The sequence below is a fragment of the Alexandromys fortis genome, unplaced genomic scaffold (assembly GCF_014885135.2).
Source record: "Alexandromys fortis isolate MF-2015 unplaced genomic scaffold, M_Fortis_MF-2015_v1.1 scaffold_135, whole genome shotgun sequence".
In the NCBI taxonomy this organism is placed as follows: Eukaryota; Metazoa; Chordata; class Mammalia; order Rodentia; family Cricetidae; genus Alexandromys; species Alexandromys fortis.
The window spans coordinates 2,395,646-2,400,866 of NW_026068036.1; positions in this window are offsets into that span (position 1 = coordinate 2,395,646).

Sequence of the window (5,221 nt, forward strand, 5' to 3'; positions counted from 1 at the left end):
TTTGGTTTTTTGAGACAGGGTTTCTCTGTGGCTTTGGAGCCTGTCCTGGAACTACTCGGGAGGCAGAGACAGGTGGATCTCTGTGAGTTCGAGAGAGCATTTTTTAAATCAATGATTGATGTGGGAGGACGCATTCTACGGTATGTGATGTCAAGCCCAGGCAAGTGGTGCTGGGTTCTATATGAAAGCAAGCTGAGCAAGCTATGAGGAGCAAGCCACTAAGCAGCACCATCCATGGCCTCTGGTGAGTTCCTGCCTTCAAGTTCCTGCCTCCAGGTTCCTGCTCTATTGGAGTTCTTGCCCTGACTTCCTGTGATGATGAACTGTGACATGGAAGCATAAGCCAAATAAAAATAAACCCTTTACTTTCCGACTCGTTTTTAATCATGGTATTATTTTAACAAGCAATAGTGATCCTTACTAAGTCAGACCTTAAAACCACTTATGAATGGTCTGAAATTTGATAGCATGAAATTATTTTCTCCCATAAAAATCCAGCCATACAGTTGGAATTCTTTTTACCATCAGGTACTAGCATTAAGTCTGACTTTAAGGTTTCACCTCAGATATACCCTCTAAACACAGATAATCACTTAATAAAAGAAAAAAAATCAAGGACTAGGAAGCAGAAGTCTTCTGTTATTCATGGACTACAACATGGATGTTCTAAAAACATCTGGTTTCAAAATTTCTACTGTAAACAGACCAAGGAGTTCCTATCTCTTGTTCTCTTCATGTTAAGAATTTTCTGTGCTTCTGCAACGATCCTATTGATTTCTTTGTATGGTGATATGAGAACTTGGAAGCTCTCCACAGCATCCCCCAAGTCCCCGATGGCAGCTCATATGAAGACTACACACAGAGGCAACCTTCCAAGAATGTTTTTCAGTACTGCTCTGTAAGTGGGCCAAATCAAGTGTTCCGCAAGCAGTGCCAGTTGTCCTCTGAGCATCCTCTACGATGACAGAGTAACAAGAGAAGAAAACTGTTTATAGATGGTGCAAGTTTAAGTAAGATAAAGAAAAAAAATAATGACCAGAGATTTAAAAGCTCTTCAATATGTTAGAACCAGTGAGCTAAGGATAAGATGGAAATTAATTGTGAAAAATATCAAGGGGTTTGAGAATAATTACTAGGAAAATATAGGCAATAGGAATATGTGAGCTAAAAGGGGTGATGACAAAGCTGATTTCAATTTTATCAGCCTTGGGGCTAAGAGAATAACAACTCTAGAGAAAAATAATATTTTAACGACCTGAGAACTTTCTTCCGAGTTAAGGATACCAAATGTAAGGGTAATGGCTCCTGACAGATTTCATTTGAAAGCTGTAGAATGATTCCAAGAATTACTGGGTGGCTTCAGCACTTAGAGGTTTCAAAATGTGTCTCAAGAAATAACTGATTTTTCATTAAGAAAAGGCTTTCCAAGTTCCTAATATTTCAAGATGTGGCAATAGCTTTGACCCTGCCAGAATGCGAGGCTAGAAGCAGTTGAATCACCCACTCCGCAAGAAGATTAGTCACCCGGTTTTGTCAATTCTCTTCCCAAATTGTTTTTCAAACCTAGGCATCTGTACCATTCCTACCCTTCCTTCAGTTTCTTTATTAGTATTTTCAACTCGTGTTCTTTGCATTTTGTCCATACCATCCTGAGTATGCCCAATCTAGTCTGATGTCGAGAGTTCAACAGGGTGAGGCCTGGTAAGTCCTTTGTGAGGGACAAGCAAAAAGTAAAACCTTTAAAGAGAAGCTGTACCCAAGATTCCTCTGGCATTTCTATTAGCACCTTCCTAACTGAAGACCATTGTCTCTTTCACAAAACAGAACACCAGCCCTATCCTCCAGCCTTATCTTCTTGCTTCCAAAATCTTCCTATTAAGCAAGAAGCTGTTTTATCTCCCACCTGCCCCTAGGTTTAAGCATCTTTAATAACCTATTTGGATTCTCAAAGAAAATTTCTTAAGATGAGTACCCACGCGCCCAAGTTAACTGTCACCAATGTCTGTAAGCTCAACCAGTGCACTGTTTTCCTGTGTCCAGTTTCTCTTGAGTCTTTGACTTTTCCCCCGAGCTACAGTTTTCCCTCAATGGACCTTCACTGCTGATATTTTACCAGGAACATTGGTTCACACAAAACAAGTATGTGTTTAACTAGTTCACATAAGACGAGTATTTGTTTAACTGTTATTTTTCTCTAGAGATTATGTCTGACTTCTTTAAATATGGCTCTTTGAAAAATAATTCTTACATTTTATTTATTTTAATTTTATTTATCTTAATGTTGTGTGCATATGTGTGGTGGGGGGAGGGAATTTCTTTTCTGTGGAGGTCAGAGGACAGTTTTGAAATTGATCGTTACCCTGTGGATTTCAGGAATCCAACTTTAGTACACAGATTTTGTGGGAGGAGCAGTTATGTTGAGCCATCTTACAGGCCTGACAATAGCTCTCTTGTTCTTCCCAAACTCTTTTAATTTTTGTCAGTTGATATCAACTGTTTTGAAAATTCTCTTTCTACTTGATACACACGAATGAACTATGCAGTATATACTTAATTTTAAGTTTTATGATACATTCTGTCAATTTATGGGTGCATTGCTTTGTCATACCATGTGCTGGACATGTGTGGTGGTTTGAAAGAAAATGGCTATAAAGGGAGTGACACTATTAGAAGGTGAAGTCTTGTTGGAGAAGCTGCGATCTTTTTCAAGAAAGTGTGTCACTGTAGAAGCAGACTTTGAGGTCTCATATATGCTTAAGCCATGCCCAGTGAGTCAGTTCATTTCCTATTGCCTGCAAGACAAGGTGTAAGACACAGGGCTATTACTCCAGCACCATGTCTGTCTGCACACCACCATGTTGAACCATGATAGTACTGGACTAATCTTCTGAAAATGTAAGCCACTCCAGTTAAATAAGAGTTCCTGTGGTCTTGGTATCTCTTCACTTACGTGTCACAAAAGGATAATATTGACATCACCTGCATTTGTGTGTCAAGTAAAAGATCCTGGGCCCTATTATAGATTTTTCTACCTCAGAATTTTCATTTTCAAAACCCTCATGTGCTTTGTGTACTAGAACTTGAGAAGTATGTTTCCCAGCACCTTATATAGTACATGGCTGTTTGTTTCCACAATAAACACCTCTAAAGGAACCTTTGAGTCTCTTGAATGCTTTTGCTGATTCAGATATCCTTAAGTAATAGCATTATTTCATGACATATGGTGGTAAACATTTCTGGAAGACAAAAAGAAAAAGAAAAAAAGAACACAGTACAACTGGATGTTTGGAAGGACCCCCTCTTGCACTCAAATTCTCAAGGCTGCCTTGAGTCTACAGGTGGTCTTTGTAGAAATTAATCAGACAGTTACAAACCAAGGGATGCCAAGGATGGTGAATGGCACACTGCATCCTGGCAAGACAGAAGAAAGCATTGTTCCCGGGGTGGCTGAAGCAGCATAGCCCTACTGATAGCTCAGGATCAAGCATGGAGCCTTCAGAGCCGTGAGAAAAACCATTTCTGTTCATTTATATATTAAGTTTGTGGTTCTTCATCTCATGTGGCTATTGGATACAGACACAACCGCTCAGACCAAATCCCTCTCAATTTTATGGCTATGAGAGGTAATAAACAATCTTTTCATTTCTTTTATTTTTCTATGAACTCCTTCCACTCCAGGATGTTGGCATGAACAGCTGAATCTGTTAAATATTTTGTTAAATGTTTTGCCCAACAAAACTTTTGGTATTTGAGGGCATTTTAAGTATGAGCAGTAGAGAGATTTATTGTCTCATATGCAATATTTCCTATTAGTTCACATTTCACTTTAAGAAATCTTCTTCCACTCGTTGTTTAACTAATAATATTTTGTTAGAACTCAGGTTTTGTATGCCCAGAATTCTGAAGCATAAGAATAAAAATTGAAACAGCCAACCAAAAAATAAATAGAAACACCAAACCATCTTCTGTGGCCTGCTGTGAAGTCTTGAAATATCTTATTCTGTCAGTGTGATTTCATAGCAGGATGAAAAATGTCAAAAGTGAGGATGACAAATCAGTCTAGTGGGGAAAAATGACTCTCGGACAAGAGATGTCATTTGTCATGATTGCCATTTGACTGCACTTTCCCCTCTCTTCCCTTTCATATGAATGCAATTTTGTCATTAGTTTTAAATTATCTTTACTGCACAATGGTTTGATCATGGAAATTATATTTCCATTCCAGGAGTTTTGTAAAATAGTAAGTTTCAAAATGTGGTCATATTATCTTTGTACATTTCAGTATATTAAAAAAATCATTAGTGTTTAATTTGCCAAATATTACTATTTAAAAAAAAAAAACAAGTAACCATTTTTCCTAGACATAGGTAACACCATGGCTTAATTTTTTTTTTCAGAACTGACACAGCTGAGCACAGCTCTCTGAGCCACTGCATAATATGGGTGGTAATTATGCCACAGCTTCAAGGTTGCATGAGCACAAGACAATTCAGTCTAATGAAGTATCGATCGGCTGCAGTCGAGGTAAAACAAGTTGACATTCATTTAGAGGTAGCAATGTGAATATACCACAATGCCACCAAAGAAATAAAGGGAACAAACAATGAGGCTGAATTTTAATCTTGCAAACACAATTAAGAATCTTATTTATAGCATGCTGCTATCACTTAAACTAAAGCTAATTGCGTACTTACTGCCCTGACACAAGATACCTAAATCAGCAGAAATTATATATCCTTAGCATAATGGGCGAAAAGTAAAAGAAACGCCATGCAGAAGTTTAGTGCTTCAATTAGACACAACACTACTGTCTTAGAAAACTGTCCTGATGAAAATATCTGAAATTGAATTTTCCACTGAGTTGTTTTGCACAATTAAGCTCATCTTTAGGGGCTCTGAAGAGTAACCCAGAAAAGCAGAACTCAAAACACATTAAATAAACCTTTAGTTCAGGGTAGGTTTACTATGTCATAATGATTAACACCTGTATTCAAGGGAACATGATTTACTAAACCTGTATTGAAATGACCTTATTTTTCCAGAATCAGATTTAATGGTTATTGCATTAGCCACCTCATTGAGGAAGAGCAGGATTTCTCAAAATGAAGTTTCTCTTGCAGAAACATATGGAACTTAAACACAACATACTGCCCAATGTTCGCTCATCACAATTATGGAAACACTGTTTTTAAAACACTATATAAGAAAGCTAAAGTTGTCC